Below are 18915 nucleotides of genomic sequence, written 5' to 3'. Positions count from 1 at the left end.
CATTCAGTGTGTGCGCGAAGCGGTCCGGGCAGGAAACTTGGCGTAGCGTCGCGGGTTCCGGCAACTAATGCCAGGAGTTACCCTTTTCTCTTCTCAAAATCAGAAACAGATTTAAGATCACTGGCTTATATGGTGTGAAATATGTGGTTCTGCAGCAGCAGTACAGTGCATAGAAAGAACAATCATAAAATTACAAAATAAATAATGCAAAAGGAAAGGAATAATGAGGTTGATGGACCGATCATAGATCTGAAGGGGAGCGGGGGTGGTTGTGGATAAGGTGCGAGTGAATCGTTGAATCTTGATTCTGGGAGGTACATGAGCCTGAAGGGAAAATTGGAGATGTACAAGATGATAAACATAGATCAAGTTGATAGCTCGAGACTTTTTCCCAGGACAGAAATTACTATTTAGCATTTAAGGTGATTAGAGGAAAGTACAGTGGAATGTCAGAGGTAGGTTTTTTTTTTACAGAGAGTAGTGGAAACGTTTAACAGACTTCCCACCCTGCAAAAACTCATTTCAGGGCGGTAGCACCCCGCCCCCCGCAACCCCATATCCCCCCCCCCACCCCCGTCGATCTCCAAGAGTGTATGTAATTCTTTGTTTAGTGATTTTGTCTAATCTGTAAACCAAGTTGGATATATGCAGCAAATGTGACATTAAAATATGTGCTTATATTATCATGTTTATTCTATTACAACTTTAAAGTCTACAGGGAGTTTGGCCTCATCACGTGGGACATCAATAGCGTAGCTCCTTGGCAGCTAGCCAGCTAGTTTAAATCAGGGGTCCCCAACCTTTTTTGCATCACGGACCGGTTTAATATTGACAATATTCTTGCGGATGGGGGTGGGGGGGTGTTAAATGCGACCGGAATATAGGTGATAAGTCAACTATAAGTCACTTGTAAGTGGCTAATTTACTCAATTTTGTTTCTAAAGGGGTTTATCTAACGAATTCAATATTAAACATACAGCGCATATTTTCCTCACATGAATGTAGTGATAAGTCAATTATAACAGTGGTCCCAAACCTCCGGGCCGCAAAGAATGCAGTGGTACAGCGGTGGCCAGAACGCACCCAGCACATCTTTAAGAAAAAAGCCAAAATAAACAAGCTAATTGATTAAGTGCCGCCCGGCGTGTAAATGTCGGCCCAGATCAGAGACGACATAATCAGCAATCGCCTCTGATCTGGGCCGACATCTACGCGCAGGGCGGCACATAATTAATTAGCTTGTTTACTTTGGCTTTTTTCTTAAAGATCTGCTGGGTGCGTTCCGGCCACCGCTGCATTCTTCGCGGCCCGGAGGTCGGGGACTACTGAATTATAAGTCACTTATAAGTCAATAGCATCATAACATTTTAAGTAACGTTTAGATATTAAACACACAGCACATATTTTCCTCGTATGGACATATAAAATAATCACAAAACACCAATATCGCTGAATCATTGGGAGCCCTGGGCTTGTTTTCCTGCAACAATATGGTCCTATCAAGGAGTGGTGGGAGACAGCAATACTCGAAGGGGGTTCCTTATGTCCAGTCTATTCTGCAATTTAGTTTTCGTTGCATTCATTGCAGAAAGCTCCGCTTCGCAGAAATATGCTGGAAATGGAAACAACGTTTTCAGTGCTTTCGTGGCTATCTCAGGATATTCAGCCTTGACGTTGATCCAGAATGCTGGCAGAGATGTTATGTCAAACATACTTTTCAGCCCACCGTCATTTGCAAACTTGAGGAGTTGATCTTTTTCCTGTGCTGACATGGATGATTCACCGGGGACATTCACAAATGGGTCACGGACCCATTCCTTTGTACGTCTCGGGTCACTGATGACCTCGCGTGCGTTAAAATTCAACAGTGGGCGTGACAGGGAATGAGGAAAGGTGCAGCTGACTCATATCTTTTCATATCGCCAAATCATATTGTTTCCTCGCGACCCAGTGTTTGGGGACCACTCTTAGCACGAAGAGAGACCAATCAGGATGCTTGCTCTCCCTCTCCCTCTCAAAAAAATCTATCTCCGGGATATTGTATATAACTTCCGGGTGTCAGGGAGCCACTATTGATATGTAGGAGACTCCCAGAACTTCCGGGAGAGGTGGAATGTCTGGTTTAAGAACTTTTAGTCGGCACACGGATGATAGAAAAATGGAGGGCTATGTTGGAGAGAAGCGTTAGATTGATCTTAAGATAGGTTATAATGTAAGCACATCGTCGTGGGCCGAAGGGCCTGTACTTTGTTGTAGTGTTCTATGTTCTGCAGCATCTCCTTTGTTTAGGCATATCATACATTTGCCTTTGTAAACACAAAATACTCTGCAGATGCCGGGGTCAAAGCAATGCTCACAACACGCTGGAGGAACTCAGCAGGTTGGCCCGAAACATTGACTGATCATTTCCACGGATGCTGCCCGACCTGCTGAGTTCCTCCAGCGTGTTGTGGGTGATACATATGCCTTCATTGGCTGAGGAAATTAGTTTAAGAGTTAGGATGTCATGATACAGTTACTTAGAATATTGTACAGACTACACGTGGGGTATTGTGTGCACCATACGATCAGAAGGACATAATTAAGCTAGAGAGGATGCAGAAAAGATTCACAAGGATGTTCCTGGACTGGAGGACATGAGCTGTGAGGATAGATTGTACAGGCTGGTCTGTTTATCCTGGAGCAAAGGAGGCTGAGAGGAGAAATGATATCTACTGCTATCTTTCCATCTCATACTTTTATAAAGATAGGGTACATAGAGCCTGTTTCCTTCCTGGGGGTGTGTAAAAGCAGAAGGCATAGGTGAGGGAGGAGGCTTAAATGGGACGTGAGAGGTAAATTTTAAACACACACAATGCAGGAGGAACTCAGCATCAATGGAAATGAATAAGGAGTTGACGTTTCAGGCCAAGACCCTTCATCAAGGCTGGAAAGAAAGGGGGACGAAGCCAGAATAAGAGGTGAGAGGAGGGGAAGGAGTATGAGCTAGAAGGTGAGAGGTGAAACCATGTGAGGAAGAAGGATGGTATCTGGAATCCCTGCCTGAAGAGGTGTTGGAGGCAGGAACGGTAATGATAATTAAGAGACACCTGGACAAGTACCAAAATGAGCAGGGAATAGAGGGGTATTGAATTAATGCAGGAAAGTGGGATTAGTAAAGGTTTTACTGTATTGAGATACAGCCTGGAATCCAACCCTTCTAGCCACGCCACCCAGCAAACCATCAATTTAATCCTAGCCCAATCAGGACAAATTACAAAGAACAATTAACCTACCAACTGGAATGTCTTTGGATTGCAGAAGGAAACGAGCAACCGGAGGAAACCCAGGCGGTCACGGGGAGAACGTACAAACTCCTTACAGGCAGCGGTGGGAAATGAACCCAGGTCTCCTGTGCTGTAAAGTTTGTGCTAACTACTAAGCTCCCATGGTGGGGTTGACATGGGCACGATGGGCTGAATAGCCTGTTTCTATACTGTGCAGCTCTGTGACTAATAAATGCTGGCGATCCAGCAAGGTCTGTGAACCACATAAAAATACCAGCCTTATTCAGATAATAAATGCGCTGCCCTTTTGCTTCTTGTCACTGTTCTCAGCTGAATGTCTCACTGTTCCTCCTACGGCTGCATTAGTGGCAGAGAAAGGCACTACTGGAGTTGTGAATTATAAATGGAACAACTATGAGAGCACAGTTTTAATGTCTGTAAAGTGCAGGTGACTTGCACCCAGACTATCGTACCTACAATCTGAACACGTGTTCGTGTTACTCCTTTAGAATCAGCAGAGATAGATAGATACTCTATTGATCCCAAAGGAAGTTACAGTGTCACAGATATACAAATATTAGAAGAGAAGTAAGAAAGACTGAAAAATAAGTTACCTTAAACAGTCTAACAGGCCATAGTGTCTCATTATAGAGCCCTAAGGCCGAGGGGTAAGGATAACCTCATATAGCGCTCTTTGGAGCAGCACTTTCCAATGGCTCAGCAGATTAAGACAGTGAATTGTTGAACCGAAGAGCTCTCCATTCCCTGTCCTGCACTGACAGAGCTAATTCCGGTTCAGGCTCCTACATTGCACTCAGTGGCCACTTTATTAGGTACACCTACATTATGTAGGACCACAGGAGGAGAAAAACAGCTGTCTGTGAGCCAGTTCTCATCAGGGGTTAGAGGTAAAGAGGGTCAGCAACTCTAAACTCCTTGGTGTTATAATTTCAGAGGCCCCATCCTGGGTCCAGCACTTAAGTGCCATTACAAGGGTAACATGGCAGCATCTCTACTTTCTTAGGAGTTTGCAAAGACACCGCATGACATCTAAAACTTGGGCAAACTTCTATAGATCTGCGGTGGAGAGTATACTGTCTGGTTGCATCACGGTCTGGTGTGGAAGCACTAATACCCTTGAACTGAAAAGCCTACAAAAAGTAGTGGTTACTTTCTGGTCCATCACAGGTAAAGCCTGCCTCACCATTAAGCATATCGACATGGAGCACTGTCGCAGGCAAGCAGCATCCATCATCAAGGATGCCCACCATCCAGGTCATACCCTCTTCTCACTGCTGCCATCCGGAAAGTAGTACAGAAACCTCAGGATCCACACCACCAGGTTCAGGAGCAGTTATTACCCCCCAACCATCAGGCTTTTGAACCAGAGGGAATATCTTTACCCAACTTCACTTTCCCATCACTGAAATATAGACTGAATTTTAAGGACTCTTCATCTCATTCTTGATATTTATTACCTAATTATTTTTTTCTCAGCTCAAGCTGGTAAAATCTAATGTACAGACATAGCCAAGCACACACATTGCTCAATTGCTAGGAACTTTCAGACTATTCCAGTGGTGCTTAATATTGTGGCTTTCTGAAGATTTACATGAATATTTCTGTGTAGGCCTAATTATTTAATGCTATTGTGTAGTGACTTTGGGATGATACCAGTTGTAGATATTACTATTGGGACAATGAATACTCTGTTCATATTCCATAATCTTTCAATTTCTTTGCATAGTTCTGATGGTTTTCACTTATTGATTTCTGTATGTTATGTGTGTCTGGAATGGCTGTATCTATTAAGTAATTTGTTCTTGTTTATCTTGTAATATTTTATTGGACAGTTATTATGGATTGTTCTATCTGTAATAATAGATCTGTTGTAATATAATTTGTTGGACTCTGACTCTAAAACTGGATTAGACTTATTTATTTACCATCCCCTCCAACCTTCAACTGTCGGAGGCAGAACGCTCTGTTCTCAGTAAGGGCATCACGTTTGTCCCCCTTCGCCCACACCTCAGCGGGTTCCGTGTTCGCCACGATGCGGAACTTTTCTTCCGCCGTCTCCGTCTCCGAGCCTACTTCTTCGGCAAGGACTCTTCCACCCCCACCGATGACCCCTTCTCCCGTCTTCAACCCTCCTCTTCTTCATGGACACCCCGCTCTGGTCTTCTGCCTGCTCTGGATCTCTTTATTGCCAACTGCCGACGGGACATCAACCGTCTCGACTTCACCACACCTTGTCCCCATTCCAACCTCACTCCTTCCGAACGCTCTGCTCTCCACTCCCTCCGCACTAATCCTAACATTATTATTAAACCCGCCGATAAGGGGGGTGCTGTTGTAGTCTGGCGTACTGACCTCTACCTTGCCGAGGCGCAGCGACAACTCGCGGATACCTCCTCTTATTTACCTCTCGATCGTGACCCCACTAAGGAGCACCAGGCCATTGTCTCCCACACTATCACCGACTTTATCCGCTCAGGGGATCTCCCATCCACTGCTATCAACCTTACAGTTCCCACACCCCGCACTTCCCGTTTCTACCTCCTACCCAAGATCCACAAACCTGCCTGTCCTGGCCGACCTATTGTCTCAGCTTGCTCCTGCCCCACCGAACTCGTTTCTGCATACCTCGACACTGTTTTATCACCCCTTGTTCAATCCCTTCCGACCTATGTTCGTGACACTTCTCACGCTCTTAAACTTTTCGATGATTTTAAGTTCCCTGGCCCCCACCGCTTTATTTTCACCATGGATGTCCAGTCCCTATATACTTCCATCCCCCATCAGGAAGGTCTCAAAGCTCTACGCTTCTTTTTGGATTCCAGACCTAATCAGTTCCCCTCTACCACCACTCTGCTCCGTCTAGCAGAATTAGTCCTTACTCTTAATAATTTCTCCTTTTGCTCCTCCCATTTCCTCCAAACTAAAGGTGTAGCTATGGGCACCCGTATGGGTCCTAGCTATGCCTGCCTTTTTGTTGGGTTTGTGGAACAATCTATGTTCCGTGCCTATTCTGGTATCTGTCCCCCACTTTTCCTTCGCTACATCGACGACTGCATTGGCGCTGCTTCCTGCACGCATGCAGAACTCGTTGACTTTATTAACTTTGCCTCCAACTTTCACCCTGCCCTCAAGTTTACCTGGTCCATTTCCGACACCTCCCTCCCCTTTCTAGATCTTTCTGTCTCTGTCTCTGGAGACAGCTTATCCACTGATGTCTACTATAAGCCTACTGACTCTCACAGCTATCTGGACTATTCCTCTTCTCACCCTGTCTCTTGCAAAAACGCCATCCCCTTCTCGCAATTCCTCCGTCTCCGTCGCATCTGCTCTCAGGATGAGGCTTTTCATTCTAGGACGAGGGAGATGTCTTCATTTTTTAAAGAAAGGGGCTTCCCTTCCTCCACTATCAACTCTGCTCTTAAACGCATCTCCCCCATTTCACGTACATCTGCTCTCACTCCATCCTCCCACCACCCAACTAGGAATAGGGTTCCCCTGGTCCTCACCTACCACCCCACCAGCCTCCGGGTCCAACATATTATTCTCCGTAACTTCCGCCACCTCCAACGGGATCCCACCACTAAGCACATCTTTCCCTCCCCCCCTCTCTCTGCATTCCGCAGGGATCGCTCCCTACACAACTCCCTTGTCCATTCGTCCCCCCCATCCCTCCCCACTGATCTCCCTCCTGGCACTTATCCGTGTAAGCGGAACAAGTGCTACACATGCCCTTACACTTCCTCCCTTACCACCATTCAGGGCCCCAAACAGTCCTTCCAGGTGAGGCATCACTTCACCTGTGAGTCGACTGGGGTGATATACTGCGTCCGGTGCTCCCGATGTGGCCTTTTATATATTGGTGAGACCCGACGCAGACTGGGAGACCGCTTTGCTGAACATCTACGCTCTGTCCGCCAGAGAAAGCAGGATCTCCCAGTGGCCACACATTTTAATTTCACATCCCATTCCCATTCTGACATGTCTATCCACGGCCTCCTCTACTGTAAAGATGAAGCCACACTCAGGTTGGAGGAACAACACCTTATATTCCGTCTGGGTAGCCTCCAACCTGATGGCATGAACATTGACTTCTCTAACTTCCGCTCGGCCCCACCTCCCCCTCGTACCCCATCTGTTACTCATTTTTATGCACACATTCTTTCTCTCACTCTCCTTTTTCTCCCTCTGTCCCTCTGAATATACCTCTTGCCCATCCTCTGGGTCACCCCCCCCCGTCTTTCTTCCCGGACCTCCTGTCCCATGATCCTCTCGTATCCCCTTTTGCCTATCACCTGTCCAGCTCTCGGCTCTATCCCTCCCCCTCCTGTCTTCTCCTATCATTTTGCATCTCCCCCTACCCCTCCAGCTTTCAAATCCCTTACTCACTCTTCCTTCAGTTAGTCCTGACGAAGGGTCTCGGCCTGAAACGTCGACTGCGCCTCTTCCTATAGATGCTGCTTGGCCTGCTGCGTTCACCAGCAACTTTGATGTGTGTTGCCAGACTTATTTATTGTAAAGTTTGTATTTTAAAACAAGATTTTGGTGAATTATGTTTACTATTTGATTGTGCCTGTGAAAGTAATCAGATTGAGTTAAACTGCTGCAGGATCCTGTAATGTGTTGGATTGTTTCCGGTTTCTCTTGGCACTTTCTGCATTTATGATCTTGAATTTGTTGGTCCTTTATTATGTATTTTTGATCACTGTGTGTTAACCATCTGGTCCTGTATTGTCACAAGGAACCCCTCTGTTTCTGAGAAGAGGTCAGCAACTCTGAGCTAGGAGATTAGTGCTTCCTTGTCGGCAACTACTCCGCTCAGATCGTAGGGATGTCTTCCGTGGAGGGTCAAGCTCTTCAATTGGTTAATTTTTTCTTCTATAGTGATAGTTTCTTCATTTTTCCAGATTGTGCTTAGTGGTGTGTACTTCTTATCAGAATTGTATATGCTTGTGTGGAGTGCTGAATCCTGTTTCCAGTGATGAAAATATATCCTTAGAAGTTTTATCTGACCATTCTGTCTCTTATTCCTCTTCCTCCTTCAGTCCTGGGTAGTGTTAATCTAAGTGTGTTCGAGTGTACATAGTGTTTTCTAAAATTTGTCAATTCAGTTCTTATGTTTCTTATTTTTCCTTCTTTTTATTTATTTATTTTATTTTTTCTTCAACTCAAGCTAGTAAAACCTGAGGTGTGGGCATAGCCAAGCATACTCATTTGTCAATTGCTTGGAACCTTTGGACTATTCGAGTAGTGTTTAATATTGTGGCTTTCTGAAGATTTACAGAGATATTACTGTGTAGCCCTAATTGTTTAATGGTATTGTGGAGTGCCTTTGGGATGACACGAGTTGTAGATGTTACTATTGTATACGCTGTTCATTATCCAGAGTCTTCTTTCAATTCAGCACATTTATGGTGTTTTTCATGTATTGATTTCTGTAAGTTAAATGTGTTTGGAATGACTATACCTATTAAATAAGTTGTTATTGGTTGTTTATCCCATATTATTATATCCAGATGGTTATTATGGATTATGGACAATCCATCATAATATAATAATTGTTATTATTTTTTCGTATTTACTGTGTATGCCTATAAGTAAATGAATCTCTGGGCTGTATATGGCGACATATATGTACTTCAATAATAAACTTACTTTGAAGTTTGAACCTGTACGCCTGCTTGTTAATGCAAATACCTAATCAGTCAAACACATGGAAGCAGTTCAGTGCATAACAGCATGATGCCATATGGTCAAGAGGTTCAGTTGTTGTTCAGACCAAACATCAGAATGGGAAGAAATGTGGTCTTAAGTGACTTTGACCGTGGAATGACTGCTGGTGCCAGCTGGGGTGCTTTGAGTATCTCACAAACTGCTGACCTCCTGGGATTTGCACGCACAGCAGTCTCTAGAATATACAGAGAATGGTGTGAAAAACAAAACAAAAACATCCAGTGAGCAGCAGTTCTGTGGGTGAAAACACCTTGCAATTGAGGAAGGTCAGAGGAGAAGGGCCAGACTGGTTCAAGCTGACAGGAAGGTGACAGTAACTCAGATAACCACATGTTACCACAGCGGTGTGCAGAAGAGCATCTCTGAATGCACAGCACACTGAACCTGGATGTGGATGGGCTCCAGCAGTGGAAGACCATGAACATATACTCAGAAGCCATTTTATTAGGTACAGGAGGTACCTAATTAAGTGGACAATGAGTGTAGTTTTACAAGTGCCCTCAGCTCTCCTGGGGTAGCGAGGAGAGCAAGGATTGAGGTGGTGGTGAGGAGGGCGGGGAAAGAAGATCAAGCAATCAAAGTTCAAAGTAAATTTATTATCAAAGCACATATTCTGTATGTCACCTTATGCTACCTTCAGATTCATTTTCTTGCAGGCATTTACAGCAAAATAAAATAAACATAATAGAATTTATGAAAAGCTATAAATAACAAAGACAGACAAGCAACCAACATGCAAAACAAGACAATTCATGCAAATAATTAACAAGTATATACTGTAAATAATACTGGATGAGGAAGTGGAGGGATGGGTTAGTAAATTTGCTGATGATACAAAGGTTGGGGGTGTTGTGGATAGTGTGGAGGGCTGTCAGAGGTTGAAATGGGACATTGATAGGATGCAAAACTGGGCAGATGAGTGGCAGATGGAGTTCAACCCAGATAAGTGTGAGGTGGTTCATTTTGTAGGTCAAATATGATGGCAGAATATAATATTAATGGTAAGACTCTTGGCAGTGTGGAAGATCAGAGGGATCTTGGGGTCCGAGTCCATAAGACACTCAAAGCTGCTGCACAGGTTGACTCTGTGGTTAAGAAGGCATATGGTGCATTGGCCTTCATCAATCGTGGGATTGAGTTTAAGAGCTGAGAGGTAATGTTGCAGCTATATAGGAGCCTGGTCAGACCCCACTTGGAGTACTGTGCTCAGTTCTGGTAGCCTCACTACAGGAAGGACGTGGAAACCATAGGAAGGGTGCAGAGGAGATTTACAAGGATGTTGCCTGGATTGGGGAGCATGCCTTATGAGAATAGGTTGAGTGAACTTGGCCTTTTCTCCTTGGAGCAACGGAGGATGAGAGGTGACCTGATAGAGGTGTACAAGATAATGAGAGGCATTGATCATGTGGATAGTCAGAGGATTTTCCCCAGGGCTGAAATGGCTAACACGAGAGGGCATAGTTTTAAGGTGCTTGGAAGTAGGTGCAGGGGAGATGTCAGGGGTAAGTTTTTACGCAGAGAATGGTGAGTGCATGGAATGGGCTGCCGGCGGTGGTGGTGGAGGTGGAAACGACAGGGTCTTTTAAGAGACTCCTGGATGGCTACATGGAGCTTAGAAAAACAGAGGGCTATGGGTAAAGCCTAGGTACTTCTAAGGTAGGGACATGTTCAGCTCAGCTTTGTGGGCTGAAGGGCCTGTATCATGCTGTGGGTTTTCTATGTTTCTATGTAACATGAACTTGAGAGTCCTTGAAAGTGAGTCTATAGATTATGAAGTCAGTTTAGCATTGAGGTGAGTGAAGTTATCCACGCTGTTTCAGGAGCCTCATGGCTATAGGATAACAATCGTTCCTGAACCAGGTGTAGGATCTAAGGCTCCTGTAACTCCTGCACCTCCAGCTAAAACATCAGAATCAGGTTTAATATCACCGGCATATGCCATGGAATCTGTTAACTTCGCAGCAGCAGTACAATGCAATACATAGTAACAAAAAAAACAGAATTACTGTAAATATATATATATTAGTTAAATTAAGTAAGTAGTACAAAAAAAATTTAAAAAGTAGTGAGGTAGTGTTCATGGGTTCAAAGTCCATTCAGAAATCGGATGGCAGAAGGGAAGAAGCTGTTCCTGAATCGCTGAGTGTGTGCCTTCAGACTGCTGTACCTCCAGACTGCTGTACCTCCTCCCTGATGGTAGCAATGAGAAGAGGGCGTGTCCTGGGTGAGGGGGGGTCCTTAATGATGGATGCTGCCTTTTCAGGAACCACTCCTTGAAGATGCCCTGGAGTCTATGGAAGCTAGTACCCATGATGGAGCTGACTGAGTTTACACTCCCTGCAGCTTACTTCAATCCCGTGCAGTAGTCCCCCCACCCCCATACCAGATGATAATGATAGATCAAATTCCGACAACTGTTCAGCAACTGTTGCTAGATGCTCACACTTGGGGATCTCAGGTGCCTCTCCCTATGTGACATCCTGGCTGTTAAGCAGTCTGCTGTTACCTTTCTGGTTTGATTGCCAACAACCTATGAGAGCCTGGAGGCAGATGGCACCTGTGCCAGCTTTAGCAACAGAGCAAGAAAGAACATGAATTTTTTTTTCAATGTGTTTTGTTAACACTGCATTCTGCAGATGCTGGAAATCTGGAGCAACACACACAAATTACCGGATGATATCAGCAGGCCGGGCAGCATCTGTGGAGGGGAATAAATAGTCGATATTTCGTGCCAAGACCCTTCAGCAGGACTGGAATTGAAAAGGGGGGAAGTCAGAATAAGAAGGGGAGGGGGAAGGATAAGGACCAGGTGAGGGGGGAGGATTTTGTTAGTACTCTGAGAGTGTTGGGGGGTGGTGGAATGGGATGGAGTTTAGTGGTTAGATGTAAATGAAGGCTGATGACATGTTGCCATTATTCAGACACGGCAGGCTACAGCCCCCCACACGCAGCCTGCTGCTAATACCGTCAGACTTCTGCAGCGGTCCCGGACCGACCCAATCCGGTGATTGACGGCAGGATTACCCAATGATGGATGAGCTTGTTGGCAGCAGTTTGTCTCGACCGGCCAATCATCGCGTATATGGTGGGAAGGAGCTACTGCATGGAGCCGAGCTGTGCTAAACAGTGTCTGGAGACAGAGACCTTGCCTATAAAATAATCCCGACATTTCGTTTAATGAGCCTGCTACTCTTTATTAAACTGCCTTTATTGAAAGCAACTCTTTTAGTTTCACCCACCCTCTGATGGTTTAAAATCGTGCTGTTCCCCGTTTTAATTTTTTTTGTTATTTTTTAAAATCAATTGGGATTTATATATTTAAAGGGCACACATAGCAGTTTTGTCCCTGGCCTTCCCAAAGATGTAGGATATTTTTTCATGGATAATCTTGAAGAGGATGATTGATCACCTTAAACCGTAGCAACGGTGAGTAAAAAAACCAGCCTTACTTATTATCTCTGAATATGAAATACAGCACCCCTCTGTCTGTTCATCTACAAGCAAAATCCCTTGTTGCTAGGCCTCTATATTTATGAAACTACATTTTCACATTGTAGAACTGTACCTGCAGGAGACAGAATTAAAACCTTTCTAGAGTACTGATTTAAAAATGCATAAAATCTTGATTGGTCACATGGGTGTAATTGGGCAGTGCGGCTTGTTTGGGTGGGAAGGTCTTGTTACCATGCTGTATCTTTAAATAAAAAAGATACATATTATTTCCTTGAAATGGTATGTTTTTCCCTGCCTATTGTGAGACTAATTCCCACATATAGATTCACTTGCTTACTATACACAGGCTCAGCTATTGCTATTGCCCTCATACTACAGTAAGGGCTCTTTTGTTATTTGCAGTGTTGTATGACGTATATGATCATAATCTTTCTGTGGCCATGATTGTTCTTGCCAAATTTTTTTTACAGAAGTGGTTTGCCATTGCCTCCTTCTGAGCAAAAGTGTCTTTAGAAGACAAGTGACCCCGGCCATTATCAATACTCTTCAGAGATTGTCTGCCTGTTGTCAGTGGTTGCATAACCAGGACTTGTGATGTGCACCACCTACTCCCATGGTTTCACGTGACTCTGATGGGGGTGGGTGGGGGCTAAGCAGGTGCTACACCTTGCCCAAGGGTGACCTGCAGGCTAGTGGAGGGAAGGAGCACCTCACACCTCCTTTGGTAGACACGTATCTCCATCCCACCACCCAATTGTCAGGGCAGAATGGTCTTGGTGAGGCCTTGCAGTGTTCAACTATTGTACCTTTCTCCAGCTTCTGCATCATGGATAGGATTGACAGACTGCATCCTGACTGTAATGTTGTAAAGGAATTCAGAACATAGTCAGCCCAGGCTGACCACCAAGCCCCCATCTACACCAATCCTACAGGAACTTCGTTTTAATCTTTCCATATTCCCATTAACTGTCCCCAGACTCTACCACCCACTTCTGCATAGAATATAGAACATTGCAGCACAGTACAAGTCCTTTGGCCCATAATGTTCTGTGATCTTTTAACCAACTCAACAATCAATCTAACCCTTCTCTCCCACATAGCCCTCCATTTTTCTTTCATCTATATGCCTATCTAGGAGTCTCTTAAATGTCCCTGATGTGTTTGTCTCAACCACCATCCCTGGAAGCATGTTCCAGACATTCAGCACTGTCCATGTAAAAACAAAACACCACAACAATAACTACCTCTGACATTCTGCCGTCCTACCAAATTCTTTCTTCCAAACACCTTAAAATTATGCCCTCTCATATTAGTCATTGTCACTCTGAGAAAAAAGTGCGGGCTGTCCATTCTATTTAGGCTTGTTATCATCTGGCACACAACTATCAAGTCACCTCTCATCCTCTTTTGCTCAAAAGAGGAAAACCCTAGCTCACTCACCCTCTCCTCATAAAACATGCTCTCTAATCCAGGCAGCATCCTGGTACGTTTTCTCTGCACCCTCTCTAAAGCTTCCATATCCTTCCTATTATGAGGCAACCAGAACTGAAGACAATACTCCAAATGTGGTCTAACCAGGGTTTTTCAGAGTTGCAACGTTACCTCATGGCTCTTGAACTCAATACCCCGACTAATGTTGGCTTGGACACTGCACGTGTCTTCTTAACCACAGTATCAACTTAAACACCAACCAACACACTAGGGACGACTGACACTGGTCTCTTAAACATCAACTTGGGATGTGGGGGGGAAACCCATGCGGTCACAGGAAGACTCCACAGAGACAGCACTGGAGGTCAGGATTGAACTTGGGCTGCTGGAGCTGTGATACAGCAGTACTAACACTGCACTACCTAATGGAAACAATGATATGGTTGTCCTCCCTTTTGTCTGTCTATCTGGAGATACCAGAGAGCACCATTGCTGGAACAGGGAAAGATTGAATAGGTTAGGACCTTATTCCCTTGAGTGCAGGAGATTCTTTTTTGTTGCGTGTGCTTGCGTGCATGTGAGTCGGTGAGTCTGCGTGTGTGCGTGTGTCTGCGATGATGTCTTTTTCATGGCATTTTACAAGGCGCTGAACAAGAGAGAGAGAGACTGTGCAGCACGCCACTCCCCACATGGACATTTTCGCAGTATTTTTTCCCCTTTATTTCACGAGGTCGAGTTGCGATCTCGACACTCAACCCGGCACGGTTAGAAAGCGTACTTGGGAGCGGACCCGACTGGTTTCGAACCCGGGAACCTCCGCTCCCGGGTCCGTCGCCAAACGTCATTGCATCACCAGCCGGCTTGAGTGCAGGAGATTCTTATACAGGTGTACAAAATTGTGAAGGGTATAGATAGGAGGAATGTGTGCAGGTTTTTTCCTCTTAGGTTGGCTGATACTAGAACTAGAGGTCATAAGTTTAGGGTGAAAGGTAAAATATTTAAGGGAAATCTGAGAACAACATCAGATCAGGAAAGGAAAGGGGGCAGAAGCCAGAATAAGAAGGTAGGGGAAGGGACAGGTGATAGGTGAGCCCAGGTGAGAGGGGGAAGACAGGTAGATAGGGAGAGGAAGGTTATAGCTGGCGGGGGGGGGCATGGTAGTTAGGGACGAGTTCCCACGACCTATTAGATGCTAGCATGCATCTCAAATAGCCTCTGACGACCAAGTTTAGTTCCTGGCCTTCACGTGTGGCTTAGCACAAAGCCTGGTGGAACTGTTTTTACAGACAGGAGAAGAGGGAAAAGCGGGTTACTGGCGTTTTAAAACCAATCACTCTGGGCAGTTGGGGCTCATCAGCCATGATTGGCAGCTCATCTAGGAGAAGGAACACTTTGATCTCAAACCTGTGCTGCCTTGTGGCGATACACACTCATGGGGAATACTTCGGGAGTAAACCCCAAGGAAAAATCTGGAGCTGAGTCTCGAAGACAGTTTTATGTTGAATTCAACACTGATTGGCAACTCCTGTGATGCTGTCGGTGCCAAACTATATCAGTCTCTCCCTTTCCTTTGGGTTCATCAGAAGCATGGAGAGGGGGAACTTGCTGCATAGGCAACAGCTTGCTCTCCATCTCATACTGTCCTGGCTCGTGTACTGTCACATCCGTGGTGGACCCTGACCAATGAGGGGCCTTTGACGGAGAAAGGGAATGATGTGAGGAGCTGGGAGGTGAAGGGCTGAAGGAGAACGCATCTGACTAGAGAGGAGAGAGGAGCATGGCAGAATGGGAAGGCAGAGGGGAATGGGGGGGGTGGAGTGATAGGCAGGTGAGGAAGAGGAGAGGTTAGAGGGGAGTCAGAATGGAGAAGGTAAAAAGAGAGAAGGAAGAAGTTACCAGCAGTTAGAGAAATGCATGCGGTGAAGATGCAAGGTTATGGGCCAAAACATCGATTGCTCGTTTCCCTCCATAGATGCTGCCTAACTCACTGAGGTCCTGCAGCATTTTGTGTGTCTGTCCGGCGTCTTCAGGTTCTTGTGTCTCCTGATGGTCTTTTTTCCAGGGAGAGGGAATAAAAAACTGGAGGGTATAGGTTTAAGGTGAGAGAAAATTAAAAGGAACCTGTGGGGCAACATCTTCACACTGAGGGTGGTGCGTACGTAGTAGGAGCTATTAATAATTGGTTGAAGCAGGTACAACGACCATCTTTAAAAGATACTTTAATGGGTACGTGGAATGAAAAGGTTTAGAGTAGGGGGGGGTCGCAACCTGAGGTCCTCGAAACCCTCGATTAATGGTAGGGGTCCATGCCATGAAGGAGGTTGGGAACCCCTGGTTTAGAGAGATATGGATCAAACATGGACAAATGGAACTACTGCAGCTTGAATCAGCATTTTTGGTTGGCAAGGGCCAGTTGGGCTGAAGGGCCTTTGACTCTATGATTCTATAACTCACCAACCTCTCTAGTACGACTGTTGGCTAATGCGCAGTCCCTTCTGTTTCCAATTGTCACTAGACCCTGGATCATCGAATGTATCTGGCCCGTTTTGCCGCCTTCGTCCACGAAGTAATTGTTTACTTCCTCTACCATTTTCTTGTTCCCCATTATAAATTATCCTGCCACTCTCTGTGAGGGGCCACATTTATTCTCACGTGCCTTTTCCTTTTCATGCCTCCATAAAAGTTTCTAAAGTCTGTTTTTAATAATTCTTACCTTCGTCCATTCATGTTCTATCTTGGATTTATTAGTTTCTTAGTTCTCCACTCCTGAGATTTGAATGCTCCCAATCCTTAGGCCTAGTCCCCCCACCTCAACCTCTCTTCCCCCACCCCCAATCTTTTAATTTTGGTCACTTCCCCCCCTTAGTTTCCTGTCCTGAAGAGGGGTCTCAGACTGAAGCATTGACTATTTATTCCCCTCCACAGATGATGCCTGAACTGCTGAATTCCTCCAGCATTTTGTCCACTATTAATCTTTGTTTAAAGTCCAATTTCCTGTTCATTTGACAAAGCCAGAGTCTTTGTGGGGCTGGGAAAGGTGCTCCCAGCACTTTTCTGGATTTTGGTGTGGTAGATTTTTTTTTCTGGATTATTAGCTACAAAAAGTAGTGAACTCAGCCAGTTCCTTCACGAGTACATCTCTCCCCTCCATCTACAGAGGGTGGTGTCCCAAGAAGCTGGCATCCATCATTTGGGCCATGGCCTTTTCCGTCAGGCAGGAGGTACAGGAGCCAGAAGAATCGGACCTCAAGGTTCAACAACAACTTCTCCCCATTCTTTGTCATCAAAGTTAAGGCCAAATTTATGTATCTCCTGCCTGCGTCTGGAATATACTGTGCTGTTGCTGCGAACAAATACTTTTCATGCCATTTACTTGCTGGGTATGTATGCCCATGGTAGTGAACCTCGGTGTCAACATCTCTGATAATCTATCCCGAGTCCAACCTATTGATGCAATTTCGAAGAAGGCACATCAGTAGTTATATTTCATTAGGAGTTTGAGGAGATTTCGTATGTCACCAAGGACTCTTGCAAATTTGTACAGATGTACCGTAAAGAATATTCTAAATGACTACATCGCAATTTGGTATGGAGGGGCCAGTGCACAGGATCGGGAAACGCTGCAGAGGCTTGTAAACTCAGCCAGCTCCATCCTGGACACGACCCTCCCCACCATCGAGGACATCTTCAAAAGGGGATACCTCAAAAAGGTGACATCCATCTTCAAGGACCCCCATCACCCAGAACAAGCTCTTTTCTTGCTACTACCATCAGAGAGGAGGTACGTGACCCTGAAGACCCATACTCAATATTTTAGGAAGAGCTTACTTCCCTCCAGCATTAGATTTCTGAAAGGTCCAGGACCCATGAACATTCACTATTTTTCTTCCCTTTTTGCACTATTTATGTAATTTTTTATATATGCATGTATTTCTTATTGCCATTTATAGTATATTTGTATTACATTGTACTGCTGCCACAACACATCAAATTTTATGACTTATTATGTGTGAATGATAATACACCTGATTTTGATTCTGATGGAATTTGTAAACATCACGTCCAGAGTCCCTCTTGACCAAAATGCATTTTACAATGTGCTTGCTGGCACTACCACTAGAGGGCACTGTTGGGAAGGGTTTGCAACACAGAGTGCATGGGACTATCAACCCAATTTGAGCCTCAGGATTTAATTTTGAATTTTATTGGCTTGAGACAACAACTACACATGCTATAGATAACCAGTGAAGATCCTCACATCTGTGCCTCCGGGATCTGTTATGCAATGTGGTAATTGCTATCTTTGCCGCTGTCTTCTTGCACCGTTTCCTGAGTCACTCACCACTTCTGGGACATGGAGCAATAATTTTCAACAGTGTTATTCTCATGTGGATTTTCAGTTTTGCATTGGAGGGGGCCAAAGTTCTCCAGCCGTATTTTGTTTTAGCTCAACTGTGCAAACTGCTGAAGGGGTGTAGATTAGAACATAGAACATAGAACATAGAACATTACAGCACAGTACAGGCCCTTCAGCCCATGATGTTGAGCTGACATTTTAACCTACTCTAAGATCAATCTAATCCTTCCCTCCTATATGCCATTCCTCTGCACGCCTTGTGGAGCATCAGGCAGCAACCTTGCTGCTGCTTTAGCATTTGTCTGTTTTTCTTTAACGAGGCCAAGTTGCTAGCTCGACGCTCAAACCAGCAGGGATAGAAAGTGCGCAAGCAGCCGGCTGGATTTAGGCCGGGACCACTCGCCTCGAAGTCTGTTGCGGATGCCACTACACCAGCGTCCGCCCAATTCCTTCCTGTGTAGCTCTTCGTTTTTCTACATTCATGTGCCTATCTAGAATCTCTTAAATATCCCTAATGTATCTGCCTCTACCAGTACCTCTGGCAGGGGGGTTCCACGTACCCACCACTCTGTGTAACAAAACTTACCTTTGATATCCTCCCCATCCCCCCCATACATTCTTCCAATCAACTTAAAATTGTGCCCCCACATATTAGCC

The 18915-nt window shown here is 45.1% G+C and overlaps 1 protein-coding gene across 1 annotated transcript in view; it reads left to right on the top strand.

Annotated features, from left to right (window-relative positions):
• The first annotated feature begins 12122 nt into the window (after nucleotides 1-12122).
• si:ch211-161c3.5 (uncharacterized protein C3orf18 homolog) overlaps nucleotides 12123-18915 on the top strand; it is a 92392-nt gene continuing 85599 nt past the window's right edge. Inside the window, exon 1 of the mRNA XM_063068420.1 lies at nucleotides 12123-12443. The gene's annotated coding sequence lies outside the window, so the exon portion shown is untranslated. The remainder of the gene's footprint in view (nucleotides 12444-18915) is intronic.

This window comes from Mobula hypostoma, chromosome 15, assembly GCF_963921235.1.
Source record: "Mobula hypostoma chromosome 15, sMobHyp1.1, whole genome shotgun sequence".
Classification (NCBI taxonomy): domain Eukaryota; kingdom Metazoa; phylum Chordata; class Chondrichthyes; order Myliobatiformes; family Myliobatidae; genus Mobula; species Mobula hypostoma.
The sequence above is the reverse complement of the archived record's forward strand: the minus strand, read 5'-3'. Positions and strand labels throughout refer to the sequence as shown.